The following is a 22,843-nucleotide window of genomic DNA, read 5'->3' as shown; positions in this document are numbered from 1 at the left end:
CAACAGCAATCATGTTGGATACACCTATCTAATTGTTTGTTGCCTTTGATGTTACACAAATGTCGTATCAGTTGTTAGTTGGTTCTTACTGAGCTCACTTGGTCAAAAAGATAGTTTTCCTTATCTATTGAGTGTTCCTAAAGTTTACTTTGTGAAGACAGTGTCTACCAAGCTCACTCAAGCATCAAAGGAATTTTGGCAGGAAAGAGTGTTAATTGAGTTCTCATGGTTAACAAAGGAAAGTTGGATAGAGTTAGTGCTAACCGAGTTCACTGAGTTACCAAAGGATTTTTCCAAGTTCACAGTGTTAGCCAAGCTACTGTTGGTTAACATAGGAAATCCTCAAAACTAGTGTTTATCGAGTAGGGTCATCCAATGAAGGATTTTTTTGTTTTGGCATAAGAAGCTTAACTATTTTAAGTATTATTTCTAGCTGACTATGATGATGAATATTGGTGATTGCAATTTGTATTGAGCTGACTTGAAAATCTAGATGGTATAAATGAAAGGTCAAGTTGAGATTTCTAGTGTGTGTAAGTGTGTTGATTGAATTGAGAAGAAAAGAGTGAGAGTGAACTTGAAGGATAAGAAGGTATCCCTATGGAGTAGAAAAGTATTATTCGATCAGAAAGGATCAACTATGAAGTAGAATAGAGTTCTGTAATCAGTAATTCAATTGCATCACAATCAAGTCATTTCATTGTTACTCTCTAATTATTGTAGTAGTGATTTAAAATCTCTTAACAAAGTTGGTTTAACATCCAATTGTAAATCCTCTAACAAGGTGACAGTTCCATTGAATTGTTTAAAGACCTCTTGCAAGGCCACTCCTAATAGGGTGATTAAATCCTCTAACAAGGTCACACCTAATAGTGTGTTTTGTAACCTTTAACCAAGTTGGCTCCTAATAGGGCTCACTTCAGAAGAGTGAAAAGAAATAACTAGTTACATTGGTGTTTTTTCCCATATTCAGTTTCTACGTTAAATCCTAGTGTCTCATGTGTTCATGTTATTTCTCTTATGCTTGCAAATTAATTACAGTTAATGTTTAAGATCTGTTAAAAGTAATTCACACTCTACATTTACCAAGTTACAACATTTTTTGTGTGTTTACCACATAATAGCAAGAATCAGTTTTCTCAATCTAAATTTTGTTGACATCTAAGGGATTTGGGATTTATTTTAGTGGTAATTGATTCACCCCCCTCTTAGATACTCCTTCTATATTTCCAACAATTGGTATCAGATCTTTTGGTGCTTGCAGGAAATGTTTTAAGGACCTAAGATAAAGATTAGGATGTCTTACAAGAGAGAGATTCTAAAGCTAAATAGAGACAACTTTTTAGCATGGAAAGGACTCATGAGAATTCATCTGGCCACCATTAGTGATTCAAGATTGAAATACCTTGATGAAGAATACACAACCCCTACTGGTACATTATCTATTGGAGATCTTCCTGAGAAAAAGAACCATAACATCATGATGATTGATATTGTATCTACTCTCAACTATGATGAATTTGATGAGATCAAAGACTACAAAACTACTTTTGATATGTGGAACAAGACATCTATAGTGGTGATGATGATGTAAGGAGAGCCAAAGTAGAAAACCTTAGAGGATAGTTTGATTAGATGAGAATGAGAGAAGATGAAAATGTCGCCAAATATGTGGAAAGAATCAAATCTAGTGTCAATGCAATCAGAGCTTTTGGAGGAGAAATCAAGGATGAAACCATTGTAAGTAAAGTTCTCAAAACATTGCTTCCTATCTATGCAATTAGAGTATCTACTATTCAAGAAAAGAGGTGTGAGTCAAATCAAAATTTAAGTCTAGATTTCTTAGTAGGAAGATTGATAGCTTTTTAGCTAGACAACTTTGACAATTATGTTCCAACTTCCAAAAATATTGAATTTGCATTTGAGGCTAAACTTTCACTTAAAGAGAAAGGCAAGAAAATAAAATACATTCAGTCAAAAAGTGAGGAGGAAATAGAGGAAAGTTCTGACAGTGATCTTGAAGTTGTTAAAGCTTTACTTGCAAAGAAATATTCTAGAAGTAGAGGAAAATAAAAAGGTAAAGTTCCCCTAATCTATTTTTCATGTGAAGAGATTGGTTATATTTCTACCAAGTGCCCAAAAAAAGAGAGAAAGGATGAGAAGAAGAGCCACAAGTACAAAGGCAAGAAGGATTTCAAAAATCACAAATCATACAAGGACAAAGGTAAGAAGACTTGTTTTATGGCTAAAGATTATGATAACAGTGAAGATGAAATAGTATACATTGTTGTGAAAGATGAATTTGATGAAGAAGAAGATAAGATGGCTTTTATCTCTCATGTCAGTAAAAATGACACATGGACCATAGATAGTGTATGTTCACATCATATGACTAGAGAAAAAACAAAATTTCAACACTTTAAACACTATGATGGAGGTAGTGTAAGGTTTGGAAACAATGCACCTTGTTGCATAAAAGGGAAAGGCTGAATCTCATTAACCAAGGAACTTGTATGTGACAATGGCTATTGGGTTGAAGGACTAAAGCATAATTTTTTGAGTGTGGCATAGCCAATCAACATTGGATTCAAGGTAAAATTCATGCATAGCAAGGCAAGACTACTGGGTGACAAAGGGAATCTGATTGGATTAGGCAAACAAAGAAGAGGTAACCTATTGTATCTTGATCTTGGTGATTGCTCATGTTTTATTGCTCAAATGGAAGAAATTTGGTTATGGCATAGAAGACTATGTCATGTAAACTTTGATAATATGGTCAAGATAAGAAAATTTAGAAAAATAAGAGGTATTCCTAGTTTGAAGAAACTTGGTGTTGGATTATGCAAAAAATGTCATATTGGCAAAATAGGAAAGACTAGTTTTAAGAGAAAAAACTATCAATTTGAAGATGTCTTAGAAATTGTGAATATTGACCTATGTGGACCCATTGGAATAGAAAGTTATAGTGGAGAAAAAATATTTATTCTTTTTGTTGATGACTATTCCAAAATGATGACTATTATGTATCTTATAGAAAAGTCAGAAGCATTTGAGAAATTCAAATTATATCTAGCAAGAATAGAGAAGGAAATAGGGAAAAAATTGAAATGCTTAAGATCAGATAGACGTGGTGAATTCATCTCCATTGAATTCAATAACTTTTTCATTGAAAGAGGAATTAAAAGATAGGTATCAACCCCTAGTACTCCCAAGTAGAATGGAATAGTTGAAAGAAGAAACAGATCCATCATGGATTGTGTAAGGACTCTACTGATTGAAAAGAATGTTGCTATCAAATACTAGAAGGAAGCCATCAACACTATAGTTCATACTTTGAACCAAGTTTAGTTGAAGAAGGACTCACATAAAACTCCCTATGAATTATGGTATGGCTACAAACCCAATGTAAGTTACCTAAAAGTATTTGGTAGTAAGTGTTATATCTTGAAAGAATCTAGAAAAGGAAAGTTTGATGTGAAAGGTGATGAAGGTATATTCTTATGATATTCTTGCATAAGTAAGGCATATAGATGTTTGAATTTGTCAACTGATAAAATCATAGAAAGTGCACATGTGAGAATTGATGAGTTTGTAGAAAATAATGAAGAAGAAAGCAAAAGGGAACCTGAAGATTACATAAGATTTGTTTACTTTGAACCTGATCCATTGCCAGACACATCTAATAATAAGGAGACTTCACCTCCTGAGTCTTCCTTAACTACTGAGTTGCAAGAAGTTGAAACCAAGTCACAAGGACCCAAGTCACATTCTAAAGCTACTAAGCCAATGCCTACCGAGTCTGAACAACCCAAGCCAAAAGTTGAAATTCAAAATGAAGATAGTGCAATTCATTCAAAAGGCAAAGAACCTATACTAGCCAAGTATGTCACAAGGCATCATGCACCTGATCAGATTATTGGAGATAAATCAGAAGGTACTATGACAAGAAGTAAATTAAAAGGTACATGTTTACTTGCTGATTTTGAACCTAGAAGTGTTAAAGATGCATTGAAAAGTGAAAGTTGGATTGAGGCTATGAATGAAGAAGTAGAACAAATAGAGAAGAACAAAACTTGGACCCTTGTTCCAAGGCCTAAAGATAATAATGTGATTGGAATAAAATGGGTATTCAAAAATAAGCTAAATGAAGATGGACAAGTATCAAGAAACAAAGCATGGCTGGTGTGTAAAGGCTATTCTCAAGAAGAAGGAATTGATTATAGCGAGACTTTTTCTCTTGTTGTAAAATTAGAAGGTGTTAGGACCCTACTTACATATGCTACTCATAGAGGATTCAAAGTATATCAGATGGATGTTAAATCTGCATTTCTCAATGGTATTCTTGATGAAGAAGTCTACATTGAACAACCATAAGGTTTTGTTGATCCAAACAAAAGGGACATGGTTTGCAAATTACACAAAACATTATATGGTCTGAAAAAATCTCCTAGAGCATGGTATGAGAGGTTACATAACTAACTTATACATATTAGTTTTTAGAGAACAAATGATAACAATAGCTTGTATATCAAGGAAAGACCAGATAACAAGATTGTATTGGCAAAGATATTTGTGAATGACACTCTATTTATAGGGAATGATGATCCATGTAAAGAATTTTTAGAACAAATGAACAAATAATTTGAAATGTCCATGTTTGGTGAGATAAAATTCTTTGTTGGATTACAGATATAGTAGAATATGAATGTTATCTACATTATGCAATCTAAGTATATCAAGGAGATACTTAAAGAAGTTTAGTATGGAAGATTCTAAACCAATTAGAACCCCCATGTGTACTAGACTAAAGCTTACCAAAGATGATGATTCAAAAGAGGTAGATCAGACCTTATATAGATCAATGATTGGAAAATTACAATATGTAGTTCACACAAGGCCTGATATTGCTTTAGCAATTTGGATAGTGGCAAGAATCTTAGCTAAACCCAAAGAAAATCATATGATGGAAATCAAAAGAATTTCAAGATATTTGAAAGGTACTAAAGACTATGGTTTATGGTACAAACTTGGAGGAAACTTAGGTCTAAAGGTATTCATTGATGCTAATTGGGCAAGAAATCTTGATGATAGAAAAAGCACAAGTGGTGGAGCATTCTTTCTTGGTAAAATTTTGGTATCTTGGACAAGCAAGAAGCAAAACTTTACATCCCAATCTATGGCAAAAAGCATAATATGTTGCAGTACCAGTGAATTGTTCTAACATTTTTTTGGTTTAAATAGTTGTTGGAAGGCATGAAGGTTGAGATCAAAGAACTAGTTGTCATGTTTTGTGATAACACCAACATAATTAACATATCAAAGAACCTAGTGATGCATTCCAAAACTAAGCACATTGCTATAAAATATCATTTTCTCAGAGAATTGGTGTAGGACAAAGAAATTAGATTGGAATATGTTCATACAAAAGAATAGATTGCAAACATATTCACCTATATTTAAGAGGTAAGCTAGGGGTCATTCCCCTATCTAAAGCTCACTAAATGAAGTTTTAGTGATGCATCAATAGGAACCAAGTTGAAGATCAATTAGTTGATGCAACATAGTCAAGAGGATATTGCATATGAATCAATACTCAATGTACATTGATAAAAATTTGATATGTGTTGTCTTTGGCATGTGTTGTCAAAGAGGGAGAAGATTATTGTTATATCTTTCTAAAATTTGTTTATATCTTTCTAAGGGAGAAGCATATTGTCATAGAAGTTATATAATTCCTTCATAGAGGGAGATTACTATATAAAAGAAGAAGCTTTTAGTGAAAAATCTAAGAGGGAGAAACTTTCTATTAGAGAAAGTCTTGTTCTCAAATTTCATTGTGCTATGATATGTTTTTTTGCCATCGATGCCAAAGAGGGAGATTATTGGATACAATTATCTAATTGTGTATTGTCTTTGCTATTACATAAATGTCATGTCAGTTTTTAGTTAGTGCTTACCGAGCTCACTTGGTCAATAAGATAATTTTCCTTGTCTACCGAGTATTCCTAAAGTTTACTTTGCAAAGACAATGTCCACCAAGCTCACTCAGGCATTGAAGGAATTAAGGAAGGAAACAGTGCTAACTGAGTTCTCATGGTTAACAAAGGAAAGTTGGATAAAGTTAGTGCTAACCGAGTTCACTCGGTTACCAAAGGATTTTTGCAAGTTCACAGTATTAGCCAAGCTTTTGTTGGTTAACATAGGAAATCATCTCAGAACCAGTGTTTACCAAGTAGGGTTGGCTAATTAAGGATTTTGTTGTTTTGGCATAAGATAATTAATTATTTTAAGTATTATTTCTAGCCGACTATGATGATGAAAATTGATGATTGTAATTTTTATTGAGTTGACTTGAGAATCTAGATGGTATAAATGAAAGGTCAAGTTGAGATTTCTAGTGTGTCTAAGTGTGTTGATTGAATTAAGAATAAAAGACTGAAAGAAAACTTGAAGGATAAGTAGGTAGCCTTGTGGAGTAGAAAAGTATTATTCGATCAGGAAGGATCAAGTATGAAGCAGAATAGAGTTCTATAATTAGTAATTCAGTTGCATCACAATCAAGTCATTTCATTGTTACTCTCTAACCATTATAGCAGTGATCTAAAATCTCATAATAGAGTTGGTTTATTAGCCAGTTGTAAATCCTCTAACAAGGTGACAGTTCCATTGAATTTTTTTAAGACCTCTTGCAAGGCCACTCCTAATAGGGTGATTAAATCCTCTAACAAGGTCACACCTAACAATGTGATTTGTAACCTTTAACTGGGTTGGCTCCTAACAGGGCTCACTTCAAAAGAGTGAAAAATAACAACTAGTTACATTGGTGGTTTTTCCCATATTGGGTTTCCACATTAAATCCTAGTGTCTCACATGTTCATGTTATTTCTCTTATGCTTGCAAATTAATTATAGTTAATGTTTAAGATCTGTTAAAAGTAATTCACACTCTACATTTACTGAGTTACATCATTTTTTGTGTGTTTACCAAGTAACAGTAGCAATTAGTTTTCTCAATCTAAATTTTGTTGACATCTAAGGGATCTGGGATTTATTTTAGTGGTAACATATCTAGGCCCTCTTTGTCACTTATGTATGCATTCATGATGGATAACTTTTTGTACATAAGACGTATGTTTATTATGGCCAACCTAATTGTAAATTTAGTTAGTCAAGATGATTTATATAGTTTTGTGATTATTTAAGCTTATATATGGAATCACTTGGACTTTTGGGGTGCGTGGGGGGTTTAATTTGATGTCTATGTAATGAAAATGTAAGAAAGAAAATGATTGAAAATTAAAATATGAAAAAAGTTGTTGTAGTGGTTGATTAGGAGATCCTACATCTTTTTAGTTCATTAACTTTTATTCCTTCTAGAAGTTGATGACTCTTTTGTTAAATTTTATAAACTTGTGCCTTTCCCTAAGGGAATTACTCCTTTAAGTTATTTACAAGTTCTTTTGCATCTTCCCTATGGTTGGTTCCTTATCATGGCGTTAGTGCCTTAGTATTTCATATGCATTTCTCATCTTGGCTTATGGCCTAAAATATTTTTAATTGGTGAGAAATTTCTTTTTCATCTTCCCTATGGTTGGTTCCTTATCCTAGGGTTAGTGCCTTAATATTTCATATCCATTTCTCATCTTGGCTTATGGCCTCACATATTTGTAATTGGTGATACACATTCTGAGTGTATTCCTAACCAGAGATTTTCATAGTGTAATTAGAAGGATATGAGAAGTGGAAAAAAAGGTAGTAGTGTGTTATAATATGTTGGAAATATTATGGAAAGCTAAGTTACTGAGAGGGGAGGGGTGAATTAGTAACCAATAAAACTTTATCCTTGATTAGAAATTAATCCTTTATGTGAATTTTGATCTAACTCCATGCATGAGAAACTGAAAATATGAAAGCATACACAACACTTTAACACACAAGATTTGGTGACCCAAAAACCTTCCAAATAGAAAGTAAAACTAGGTGGGGATGATACCCACAATCTTTAGTACTGCAGTATAAAGTTGGCCTATTAAGGCTTACAATGATCACTTCTAATGATCAGCCCTATTAGGAGCAATAAGGACTGCTAGGTCCACCTTGCAAAAGGATTTACAAACATACAATGAAGTATGCACTTGGTAAAGAGATTTACATAAGACTATTAGGTGTACCTTGTTAAAGGATTTGACTAATCCACCTATTAGATTGAAGTAGTGGCTAGTCTCTAATCTACAACTAGGTTTATTGAATGAGATTCCTCTAAGTGTACAAATCACCTTACTATGATAGATAAACCTTTCCTAGTCCTTATATTGTTGTAGCCTTTGTAATTTTCTCTTCTACTCTCTTCTCTAATTACATTACTTCTATTCAATTATTTGGATGTGATACAATACATTACATATATACCAATAAAATTACACAATTACAAAGTTGGCCACAACACAAGTTTATACAAATATTAAAAAGTTGGAAAAAGTGTAGAAACTCAGGTTCTGAAGACTGACTTGGTGAAGTTCTAATACTCGACATCCACTGTCAATGCTTGACATCATTATGCACTCAACAGATGTAGAAACTTGGTCCATACTAATTACCTTCAAGTAGTTTTGAACTCAGTCTACACTGGTGACTCGGCGAATACTATAAAACTCGGCATATAAACTGAATCACTTGATTCACACTGCATAGCTGTGTCAATGCTATAACCTCGAGCTCAATATAAACTAAGTCATTTGGTTAGCACTGAGTAACTCAGTCAACACTAGACTCACATCACATCATCTATGAACTTGATAAGCACTACACAACTTAGTTTACATTGGTAAACTTGGAATACATTGAGATGCTTGCTTTACACTGCTAATCATCACCATAGTAGTAACTACCTAGTGCAAACTGAAATTTGTCCAAAGCACTCGGTAGCAACTATAGATCTTGGTAATAAATAAAATGCTTGGTTAACATTGTTAACTGTACAATATGCTTGGTATGAACTTACAATCTGAATAAGTGTATGCCACTAATAACAAACATGACTAGAATGTCAATAATAATGTAGAATTGATTGAAAGTGTGTATAGCTATAGTAGTATAAAATTATAGAAAGAAAAATTAATATATTTCTAAGAGTGATCATACAATTATTGTCTAAAATATTTTGTTAAGGATTTTAAAAGAATACAAAAATATTGACAAGATATCGAAGGATAACCAAATGGATAAATGAAAGTTTGAAGTAAAATTCCAACTGTAGGGTATGTATCACAAAAAATGTCAAAAAATACTCTCTAGATCATATTATTGGACTAGAATGACTTATTCGCGTTGAGCATCATTTCTATATGTTGATAATGACATAAATCATTGTGAATTTATATCTTTAAAAGATGATAGAATAACCAAATCTAAGGGTTTGGGAGGCTATTTTGTTGATCTTAGATTGGTTTTGACAATTGAGTGTCAACACACTTAAGGTATTTACTATGTTCATGATGAGCTAGTAATACATGTCGAGTATAATATGTATAGATACTAAGTTGAAATGAGTGCCAAGTCACTCAAATACCAAATAGATAGACCATGCTGAGTGATTCAAGTGCCAAGTAAGTAGTTGATGCTGAGTAATTCAAGTGCTGAGCTAGAAATAGAACTATAGTATGTGTTGAGCATCAATATTATCAAGTGCTAAGTAACACAAATTAGATCTAGTTATTTGTGATGGTACAAATAACTAGGTAAACTATTTTTATGTCAACTTATGGATAAATCTCAAAGATTTGAAGATAAGGATGTATTTATTTGGATTCCCTATGCAATTAACATGCAACAAATCAAAAAATTGGAATGTATTAAGTGAAAAAATGAATGAATCTTAGTCATAGATTCATTCCTAACCCTAAGCCACCAAATTCTTTATAAGGAAGATGAAGTCCCATAATTCAGTATGCATGCGAGCAAAGAGTAGACGGAAGAAAAGGGATGAATTGATCAAAAAGCATTCAAGGTGACTTAAAAAAGTGAAAAAATTGTTGAATTAGTTTATAGAATAGAGGATCGAAGACACGAAATTGGAAAATCAAATTAGAAAGGATTAAGAAGGATAGAATGGTATCTAAAACCAAAAGGTTAAAGTTGTAAGCCATCAGATCAAACATTCTGCTATTACTTTCTAAAAATTGTATCAACAAAGTGAAATCCTTTGGACTAAGGTTGACTCAACAATCATTATAAAATCCTTTAATGAGGTGACATTCCAAGTGAATGTTCTATAGTCCTTTAACAAGACACACTTCTAATAGGGTGTTAAAATCCTTTAATAGGGTGGGAGTTAACAGTCTCTTGTAAGCCTTTAACAGGGTAGGCCTTTCATAGGGAAAATAATATTTTATGGTCAACTTATTATAACCTTAATAGGTGACACTTTACTATTGCAGTAGTGAAGAATTTTGGGTGTCATCCCCACCCCAATTTTACCATCTCATTTGGAGGGTTTCTAGGTAATTATATTAGGTGTCAAGTGTGTATATGCTTATATGTTTTATTGCATTTACTTTACATTTCATTTTAGTAATGAATGGTAAAAAGGGTTTTAAGTGTTGAAGTTTGAACTTCTAATTCACCCCTTCTCTTGAAGTATATGTGTTTCCCATTTGTAATGCCAACAATTGGTATCAAAGATAAGTTGTTAGGAGGAGAAGCTTTATAGCTTGGAGAAAAGATCTTGAAATGGAAGTCTACAAGTTGGGAAAGACCATTGAAAATCAAGAGATTGAGATACATCTCATACTACATCAATTGAATAAAGCTAGAGATTCTTTGAAGAGTTCCCTGAAGAGAAGGAAATAGATTGCTATAGGAAAAAATGACACACAATACAAAGAGATTGACACCACAAAGCTATTTTTAGATGGTAGCTCTAGTGAATTCGATGCAGCAATTGTAGATCTAATGGAAAAGTATAGAGCACAAGCTGAAGAGATCAGAAATCTCAAGTTGGAGCAAGAATCACAAGCTGTACTACTGTGTGAGGTGATTGAACAAAATAAGAAAGCTATAGAAGATAGGGCCATGATTTAATAAGATAATTTTTTTTTGGAAAATATATAGGATGAAAAGTCAATAGAGCTATCCAAGATCTCAAACATGCAATTGGATACCTTAAGCCAAATGATGAATGCTCATCATGAGTTGAATGTCAAAGACATTGAAATTACCACACTAAAGTTGTAGAATGAACAAAAGTAGAATGACCTAAAAAGAGAAAAGTAATTTGCTAAAAGTTTCAGCAAGACAAATGAAGCCATTGAGTACTTTGAGGAACTACTTAAATCCCCTAGATCCAGTAGAGATACATCACAATTGGGCTACACAAGTACTGAAGAAGAAGAATCATCCAAGGCTATTGAGGAAAGGAACAATAAAGGTAAGAACTCTAAACCTACTTGTCATCATTGTGGTAAGAAAGGACATGCAACTAATGTTTGCAGGAGCAAGAATGCAAGTCAGAATGCTAACCCAAAGAACATGACTCATTGTCACAAGTACAAAAGATAAGGTCATCAGGCACATGAATGTAGAACTAGAACCATGCATGCACCCAAATTTGAAGGACACTGCTACAACTGTCAAAAGTATGGACATAGAGCCTTTGAATGCAAATCTAAGTCGACATGGTCATCAAGCAAGCCAACAAAGGTAAGAAGCTATGAAAACTCCTACATTTGGGATTACAACACAAGATATAGTTGTCACTATTGTTAGTAATATGGACATATCCCTAAGAATTGCATTAGAACACACTTCAGTGGTAACTACAAGAGATGGTTGAGTCAAACCACATGTTTTATTTGTTACAATATTGGTCACATCAGTAAGCATTGTCCAACTAGGTACAAGCCACCAAATTGTGAATTTGATAAAGGTAAAGGCAATGCAGATGTTGAGAACATCAAGAATGAGATGAAAAATACATGGAAGAAAAAAGATGCTAGCAGTACATCAAATGGATAACAAATCACTTCACTTGATAGATCAAGTGGGCACACCTCATCAAACTAAGAAAAAGGAGGTATGTGGGACTAATATTTAAAATGTTTTATCATACATCAGTTCCAATAAATATTAGTACTAAAAAGGATAGGTTAGCATGAATAGAGATGTAAGACAATGAGGAAAGTCCAAGGTCAAATCTTCAAGTTTTCATGTTGTTATCAAGTATGAAAAGTCTTATGTGTACGCTAAGTAAATACTAGTGTGTGTCGACCTATCAATAAAAGTTAGTTGAAGCCAAGTTAGCAGTAGCTATTGAGTAAGGGAAATCTCTTTAGGTGTGAGTAAAGGTAATTCCAATAGCTACCAAGTGGTGGTAAAATCAATTGATGCCAAGTTTTACAATTGTACACAACTAAGCATTAATTACAAAGTTTTGAAGAGTATAAGGTCAATTTTCACCTTTTTTTTTTCATTACGAATTCAAAGCAAGAGCAAGCAGAACAAGGAAGTGACTTATGAACCAGTGTAAAGCATTTGCATAGATCATAGTGAAGATCAAGCACTAGTTCGTAGATTTTAAAGGTATTCTTAATAAGTTGAGTTCTACAGTCTTTAAATTTGATAAACCCTAGTTTGTCAAAAATGGATTCTAGTTCAAAAAATGTGAAAGAGAAAGAGGTATTTGATGTTCAATTAGTTAACTATGAAGTTAAACAACTAGATTTCAAGGCTATACCAGAAGTTACCTATAAAAATGACCTAGTAGGAGCATTATCCATGATCCCACCTAAGGTTATAATGGTACAAGATGTAAGAAAGTCCTATAATTGCAAAGTAGGCACCATTGGAGACATGGAGATAAGAAAAGCATATGAAAAATTATGTGATTATGGTATACTAAAGGAGGAATTCAAGATTGTGGAGAAAGAGGGTTGGACCCATGTCCTAGATTTTCCCACGGTTTTTAAAATTGAATGGATTAAAATAATTCTAAGAAAAATACATGATGGATGTTTTTGGTTAGAGGGTGGACCCATTAAAATTTCAAAGAGAATTGTCCATAGGGTTACTAGTTGTGCAACCCTAGATCAGCCCAAGACACTAAGAAGTGGCTCCAGAGAGGCAATAGAGAAAAAACATAGATGCTAAGTAGAACAAGTGTGGAATGACCATTGACACTATTATAGATCTGCTTCTCAATTTTGCAGTAAGGGTCATATCACATAAATTTTATCAATAAAGTAGGTTAAGTAGTGTTCCCTGCATTGCTATTGATGTAGGTTATAAAATTTTCAAGAAGGATCATACTTATGATCTAGTAGAACTCCAATTGCAGCAAATAATGGAGAATTTTGGAGCTATTAGAAGGTCAAAGAGTGCTCAATGCAAGTTTGGATCAATACTTGTATGTATGTTTTTCTATGTACAAAATGAGTTTCCATCTTTTTGCAAAGTAGGATGGAAGACAAATAGGTCAATTGCTGTTCAAATCAATGAATATAATGAGCAAATGGGAGACAATTTTGAGTCAATTATGACAAGCTATTTTGAAGACTTTAAGAAATCTATGAAGCAGAGGTTAAGGATTCCTATTTCCCTAATTGAGCAATACTAGAATGACATTTTTTTCCTTGTAGATATTGATTAGACTTACATCTAGGCTATTATTGTTAGAGTAAATAATTAATATCTAATTATTTATTCTATTGCTTAAGCTTACTTAGGTCATGCATTTATTTAATATTTCATATTTAATGCATGTTGTGGTTAGTTGGTGACAACACGGGAGTTTGTTCCCTTCTTGTTGTCACACTTATCTTCTACCACCTTCCAGCTTGTTCTACAAGCTTCCATGAGCTCTTTATATTCGGGCTCTCTCTCATTGTAACAACAACATAATCACATAACATTATTGTAAATACATTTCTTCTTGTGTTTGCATTCATGGTGTCTCTCATGTCCGTTTAGGGTTTTGCCCGTGCTCCATGCTCCTCCCCTTCTATGGCTTCTCTTTGACAGGTTCGCATGCAGGTGATCTTGGCGTCTTCGGAGTTGGCTTTCCTCAACTCCAACAATTATGCCTAGGGTTAGATGGCTAAGGCCCCTAGGCTATGAAATAAATGTTGATGAAGCCTTAGCTACCATTACTACAATCTTTGCTGAAAAAATTGACAAAAGTTCTAAGATATTTGGCAATTATGATGTTGTGAAGTCAAAGGTTGAGATGGAATTGAAGATAGCCTCTACTTTGAAAATGATGGACTAATGATAAGGAAACGGAAGGCCAAGTTTGGAGAAGGTGTAGGTGATGATGAAGAAGATGAAGAGGAAGAAGAGATGCAAGGTCAAGAACCTTTAGCTTTAACCCAAGGCATGGGTGAAGACCAAGAATAAGAAGGTGTAGAGGAAGAAGAAGTCAAGGAAGCATCAATAAATCTAGATGCTAAAAAGAGGAAGGCTAAGGTACAACCTATAGCCAAACCAAAGGTAAAGAGGGCTACCAAGCCAAGCACAACAAAGCCAATTATTCCAACAACAAGGGCTAGTACAAGGGCCACTACTCAAAAAGCCAAAGAGTAGGCAAAGGAGAAAACAAAAGCAACTAAACAAAAGGGACCATTGTAGAAGAAATAAAGGAGAAAGCATGTTTCACAACCTAAAATAGATGATGAAAAGATAGAGTCAGAAGATACAAGTTAGTTTAGGGTAGTAAGTCATGCACCTAAATCTGATCTTGAGAATATCTATGATAATGATAAAGATAATGCAAATATGATAGGATTAAAGAACACTAATTTTGGAAATATTTCTAGAGAAGAGAAAAAGAAGGTAGAAGAGTCAATGTATGCTATGATGTCTAAGCTCAAGAATACTCCACTTGAATTAGACAACATAATGCCCAAGGAGTTATACACCCTTGTAGAAAATAAGTGGCATTATTGCTTAAACTTGGAAAAGAAAATAAGGGAATTAACCCTAGCTCAAGTGATGCTTGAACTAACAAAGGGAAAAATTATCAAGGCAAATAAGAAGTATGGTAGCAAATTTGCACCCAAATCTAGGGCATTTAGCATACTCCAGAACAACATTGAAGATCTTGTAAAGAAGTCCACTCAAATGTGGAAATTGATAAATGGGTTGAAAACTATCAAAGTAGGAGAAGAGGATCCCTTTGAGGGAAGAAATGATGGAGAAGGAGAGGAATAAAAGGAAGAGGATATATAAAAAGAGAAAGAAGATACCACTGTGGAGGAGACACAAAAGAAGAAAGATGAAATGGCCATAGTTGAAAAGCAACAAGAAGAACAAAGTGCACAAGACACACAAATGCCAGCCATGACCCCTCCACATGATGAAAGTACACCTACAAAAACCATAAAAGTAAAGGATGTTCCTAATATCTCACCTCAGAACATCAACCCATTAACTATAGAGGACCTGAAGAAAATTCTTGACCAATCCACACTACAAGCTAGATTGTGTGAGGATCCTATGTTGGTCAATGTTGAAGAGCTTCAGAAGTTAGTAGTTGATATAACAAGTGATAAGTTGAGCACACAAGAACCAACTTCTACCATCCCTTTAGCTACTAGTTGTCAACCTCTAGTGCAAACATCAGATAGATACATCTGTAAAGGTTGACACTACTATAAAAGTTGACATGGTTAAACAACTCACCCAGAGTGCTCAAGAAGAGAAGGCTACTAAAGAAAAAGCAAGATAGATAGAGGTATCTATACCAAAAACACAAAAACAAGGAGAAGATTAGATATTAATAATTGATCAAGGAAAAATTGAAGAAAAGGATGTACCAAAGGAGAAGGAGCAAGAAGCCATACAAACATTGGTAAATTTACCAAAATTTGGCACTCTAACAAAATTCCTTCAAAGGCTGAGCACTGATGCAATACCACTACAAACTTTAGCACCAAGCTCTAGCTCATCCAAGGTTGCCAAGGTATTTCACTATGGAGATGCAATTTTAGATGAAGAAATAATGATACCAAAATATGACTATGCAACCATGACTCTAGAGAAAATAGGCATAATGCAAGAAGCCTTAGAAAAAGAAGAAACAACAAGAAATACTCATAAAGAAGTATAAATAGATGCAAGCATTAAAATATATTAAAGACATCTTTTTAGATGCTTTTATCTTGCAAACACCTGATGAATCAAAACCAATATTAGAACAATTATAAGAAATTGTGGAACAAATGAATAATGAAGACTAGGAAGCCAATGTCAAACTAATGGAATGGTCTTAAAGAAAATTCCAAGGGAAATTCAATGAGAAAATATCAGGTGAAATAGCACTCTCACAAGTTGAATTGGCCACAAAAATTGAGAAAGTCAAGAAGTTACTTGAGAACATATTCTCATTGTACACAAAATTATGTGATCCCACACTCTTCACATAGTGAACAAGCCATAAAATTTTGAGTCTGGAGAACAATTTGAAACTATCTGGTATGCAATTACCTAAGAACCTAGCTCAAAGTGAGAAGCATTTCCATTCATTGCTTCATACACAAAGTCAACTAGCTACATTAACAATAGAAGAGGCTAATATAAGATCCAAGTTGACTAGCATTTAAGCCTTCCTTACCCCTGACATGGAGATACTCCACAAGGAACTAGGCTATGTAGAAACCTTGATGAAGAAAGATCCAAATCTTTCAACATTAGATGGACTAGTTCACCTTGTAGCAAAGATAGCCATCCAAATAAAATCATTAGATGTTGCATTGGACAACTGGGATGCTACTCTAAAGATTACAATGGAAGTCCACAAGAACTTTTTGGATGAATACACAATCAGTGTATATACCCTTTGACATAAGTGTCAAAAAGAGGGAGATAAAGAGTAAGGGAGAGATAAAAGATAAAGAGTAAGTGGGAGATAACTCAAAGGGAGAGAGCACACAAAAAGGGGGAGCAAATAACAAAAGAGAAAAAACAAAGTATATATCAAATAAAAAGCATCATTATTTTTTAAGGCAAAGAGTATCAACAAAAGATAAATCTATGGAGAACAAATTTTGGATATAGAATAGGCACATTAACTCAGGGGGAGTTACAAAATTTTGAGGTATATAAGTCTATTACATAATTTTGAATTTTTTTGAAGTTTTGTGTATATGCCAAACTATGAATGTATTATACTCGAGGAGATTAGATCTGTTATATATATTTATGTGTTTTTGACACTCATGTCAAAGGGGGAGATTGTTGATCTCAGATTGGTTTTGATTCCTAAGTGTCAACACACTTAAGATATTTACTAAGTTCATGTCAAGCTAGCAATACATGTCGAGTATAATATGTATATATACTGAGTTGAAATGAGTGTTGAATCAATCAAGTGCCAAACAAATAGACCATGCCAAGTGATTCAATTGCTAAGTAAGTAGTTGATGTTGAGAAATTCAGGTGCTGAGCTAGAAATAGTACTATAGTATGTGTCGAGCATCAATATTATCAAGTTTCAAGTAACACAGATAAGATCTAGTTGTTTGTGATGGCACAAACAACTATGTAAACCATTTTTATGTCGATTTATGGATAAATCTCAAAGCTTTGAAGATAAGGAAAAATCTATTTGGATTCCCTATGCAATCAACATTCAACCAATAAGAAAATTGGAAGGGGTTAAGTGACAAAATGAATGGATCTCACCTATAGATTCATACCTATTCCTAAGTTGCCAAAGTCTTTATAAGGAAGATAAAGCCCTATAATTTAATATGCATGTGAGCAAAGAGTGGAAGGAAGAAAATGGGTGAATTGATCAGAAAGCATTAAGGGTGACTTAAAAGAGTGAAAGAATTGCAAAATTAGTTTATAGAATAGAGGATCAAAGACAAAACATTGGAAATTAGATAAAAAAGGATTAAGAAGGACAAAATGGTGATCTAAAACGAGCAAGTTAAAGTTGTAAGTCATTAGATAAAACATTCTACTATTACATTCTAACAACTATATCAATAAAGTGAAATCCTTTGGACTAAGGTTGACTTAACAGTCATTGTAAAATCCTTTAATAGGGTGACATTCCAAGTGAATGTTCTAAAGTCCTTTAACCAGGCACACTTCTAACAGGGTGTTGAAATCCTTTAACAGGGTGGGAGTTAATAGTCTCTTGTAAGCCTTTAATAGGGAAGGCCTTTCATAGGGCAAAACATGTTTTATGGTCAACTTATTGTAACCTTAACAGGTGACACTTTCTTGTTGCAGTAGTGAAGAATTGTGGGTGTCATCCCCACCCCAATTTTACCTCCTTATTTGGAGGGTTTATGGGTAATCATATTAAGTGTCAAGTGTGTATATGCTTATATGTTTTCTTGGATTTACTTTACATTTCATTTCAGTAATGAACAGTAAAAGGGGTTTTAAGTATTGAAGTTTGAACTTCTAATTCAACCCCCCTCAGAAGTATATGTGTTTCCCATTTGTAATTCCAACATATTTTTCAACTAGCTAGATAACTCAGTTGAAGACTAAGGCTTTTGTTCATAAAGAGGCCTTTGCTGGTTCAATAAGATTAAACTATAATTCTGTAAAACTAAAAAAGTAATTGGAGGAAATAATTTTGTTTGCAGTTTCCTAAATTTCAATGAATGCAATTATTAATGTCCAACTAATATTAATGCCTAATTTAACCATTTTTTTAATAAATCTGAAAAAAGAGATAAGGTAACAAGAATTACAAGAACATTAAAACAAAATTCCTAAATGGACATAGGCCATAATGACAATGCATATATAAGTTAAATCTTTGAAGGGAATAGTAGAAAACTAACAAGATCTAAATTAGCATAACTCTAAATTCAATAACACAATTATGGAAGAATTTTTTTAAGATTGAATGATTTTCACAATTCATCAAATCACGTAGCCACTAATGATGTGCGTGTGCTCAAGACAAAATTCTATGAATGTACCATAGAATCTCTCTTCCCCAATTTGTCACTATAGAGGTAATCTATTTATTCATGACAAACCCAAAAATGCTAAGATCATACAAGCATTTAACATAATAAGAAAATTGAATCCATCACTATTCATGAACATAGTTTAACAAAGAAAATGCACATTCGAACAAGAATCACTACATATAAAATGGGAGAACCAATTACATATACTCTATTATGTCAACACCAACCTATTTTACATATTACAATACTAGTTTAGTTTGTTTTGAATGGTTTTATTATGCAAACTCCTCTATCAAATAAAGGAATGCCATTATAAAGGAAAGCAAAATTTATACCATGAATATTAATGATAATTAGCTAATAGGCTTTTTATGTGGGATGGTCCTTGTACTTTTTTCAAAAAAATTGTCATGAAATTAATTTAAAAGTCACAAAATGACATTTAAAAAGCTATTAAATCATTTTGTGGCATTTGGAAAATCTGTTCACATTAAGAAAATAATATGTTCAACATTATTCTTTTCTAATTTTATTTGAAAAAATTCTTCTTATCTCTTTTTTATTCTTTCAAATAATCAAACTAATTATATTTCTAACTAAATAATTTAAAAAATAAAAATAAATAATAATATTGTATAAAATAACAAGCTTATTTGATTTTTAATCTAATTGTTCTTTTAAAAATAAAAGAAAAAATATATATTTTGTTATTTTTAAATTAATTTAAATAATCATTAGAAATTTTATTATTAATTAGAAAATAATAATATAAATGCAATGATAATACCTCATCATTTTAAAATAAAAAATTATACTAATACATTCAAAACTTTATGTATTAAATTTAAGATTATTTTTTAATTTAAATTAAATAAATATTTTTTCAATATTTTTGTTAAATCAATGATAAGATTTATTTGATTTACTCAATTATATATAAGTGCCCTTGACCCCTTTTGTACACACACACACACACACACACACACACACACACACACACACACACACACACACACTTTGAAATGCTTAATATCAATATTTTTGTTGATGTGTTTAATTCTTTACACCATTACAACTAGAGTCTTGTTTCTATTTGAACAAACAATACTTCTCAGAAAAATAAAATCACTTTGACTATTGAATATGTACTCTTGCCTAAAATAGATAAATGGAAGACTATAATATATATGAATGTTTATATTATAATCTAAATATAAATGTGCAATGCCCTCAATTTTAAAAAATACTTTAAATAACTAATGGTCCCAAAATTAAAAAATACTATTTGGATCTTTAATCATTTAATAAAGGGGCCCAATTTTTATTAATTATCCATCAGTTTTTGTTATATCAACATACTTTGTAAACTATTAGGAGTTTTGTCGAAAGTAATTTTCATGTGCGGCATGTCAAATGTTTTTAGGATATGTGATTTAGATTATTTCTTTGTACTGCAAATTCCTCTTGGCTATTCACCATTTTAGTTGTGGAAGATCTTCCTTACTTGGCTATTATGGTTTTGATGGGATTTAACCCTCACCCTATTACGTTTATATATTTCTTGTCTTGGATTTGGAAAATCAAAGCACGATCCTTGCTTTCCAAATACAATAATTTGAGTTTCAACAATAACTTGTTCATCTTTGTGTGAGCATATGCTTTTGTGTCTAGCTATTTTTTGGTGTATTCAGTGAATTATAACTTCCCTTTGCATTTCTAGCTCACTCTTTTATAATTATTAATTCTATACTTAATTATTATTATGCAACCTAGGTTTTTCCTTTTAGGGTTTCAATCTCCTTTATAAAGACGATCTCTCTTTCCATTTTTTAGTCATTCACTTTTGCTAGTAGTAATTTATCTTTTTGCTCATCAAGAATGTCTCGTACATGGATCTAGGAATTCTAGCCTCCATAGCTTTTGCTTCTTTCTTTTTGTGATAGGTATTTGTATGTAGGTGATTCATAGGAGCTATAGGGTTGAGCTCTCATCAACTTCAACAACATGGATTTAAATTGCCAAATCAATTTGATCTCTATAAGCATATTGAGGAAACCATCTCTCACGTGTTGATTCACTCTCCAATTACTTAAAAACTTTGAAGTAAGGTCCTACAATTTATTCAATATGGATTGAATAATGAATGGGAAGATTTAATGAAATGTCTTTTATTGGAAAGGGATCTCTTTTAATTCACTATCATAGAAATGTACAATCACATCCCTCCCCATCAAAGTTGGAGCATGTGGAAAGAAGGAACCATAGAATCTTCAAAGAAGAGTGATCAATGGAGATTGATTAGAACATAGGCTAGTTTTAACTTGTAATAACAAGTTACTATAACAATTATACAAATAACCAAATGAAAGCTACATGAATCATCTACATGGTTTTGGGCTTCCTAATCATTAAGAGGAACATCAAATATATCCTTGGTTTGTGTTATACCTTCACGAATAAATAGGTCATGTGTTATGCTCATTTGTAATCAAATTAGTGTTGAAAGGACTTGGAGTGTAAGGACCAATGTGATCTTTAGCAATGGTCCCTAATTTGATATTTATCATAGTGCCATACCTACTTGTAAAAGAAATTATGAGACCAATTTGAGGAAAAGGGGCCACCTATATTATGAGTAGTAAAATTTAGGGTAAGTGCAGAAAGTTGTGGACATCTAAGTCATAATGTGATCATGCAATTTGAAAAATTAATGAAAAGGATAATGCAATTGTGTTGTTGAAAAATGTTTATAAACAAAACTTTGAGACTTATTTCTCATTTGTCTCAATTTTCTCTTAGCGTGTTTTTCCTCCTCTTCTCTTCCAAGGGGCACAAACATAGTGTGAAAGCTATTTTTAACCCCAATTCGCATGAGAAATGACTCCACATTTTTGGAAATCATAAACTAGTCAAAGAGGTATGGATTTTAATTCTTTTTTCTATTAAATTATGTGATTTTAAATAGTTTTTTTGAATTTTGATTAGGGTTTGTTTAGTTTAAAAAAATATTATTTGTATAATTATCAAGTAATGTAGAAAATACATCACCTAATCCACCTATCCAAGATCCACCTCAAGGTCCATAAAATCCACCTCAAAACCCTCCATAGGATCAACTTGAAAACCCTCAATGAAAAACAACCACTTCCATGACCTCCACCAATCAAAATACCTCCTTTAGGGACCCAAGAAAATTTGTTGAATGAAATTAAAAGAGGGAAAACTTAGTATAAATAACTATTAGGAGGCTAAAGAGTTCACTTCAAAATGATCCTAGTAGGGCATAATTAGCATAGTCCCTTGAGATCATTTTGGGGTAGGTAGCATATTTTAGTGGTCAATTAAATCCATGGCATAATAAAAGAGAAGAAAAAATAATATATTATGTTGATAAATTTTCATGTGAAGGTATAAGAAAAAAAGCCTATTACCAAAGATGGCACATGTGCTTTCTTTAAAATTCCAGGAGAACAATATACATTGACAACTACAAGTAAAAGGTTTCCCATCCATTGGTTCATTCATAAAAGTATTAAAAACAACTTTTGGGATAGATGGTGGATGGTGTTTGATGCCCCTCATTGTAACAATCTTGAGGTTCCAAAGTATTTCTTAATCAAATCGTATTATGAGTTATTCCTTGGGGAGATCCCCAATTAGTTTGATATACTACCTTTTCAAGGTAGAGTGGGGGATCATCATTTGATAGGTTGTGGGAACTTCATGAGCCTAATATTGATAGGGAACCTATTGGAAAGCTATAAGTGGAGCATGTTACTATTTCTTCTATTGTGAAGGGATACGTAGATGTAGACACACTAGGAACTATTAGAGATTTGAATTAGAGACTCATTCAATGTGTCAATCGCATGTGTACATTATGTAGATTTCTATGCACATTTGGCACTTCTA

Source organism: Cupressus sempervirens, chromosome 9, assembly GCF_028749045.1.
Source record: "Cupressus sempervirens isolate cs-2001-9-10 chromosome 9, ASM2874904v1, whole genome shotgun sequence".
NCBI lineage: Eukaryota > Viridiplantae > Streptophyta > Pinopsida > Cupressales > Cupressaceae > Cupressus > Cupressus sempervirens.
The sequence above is the reverse complement of the archived record's forward strand: the minus strand, read 5'-3'. Positions refer to the sequence as shown.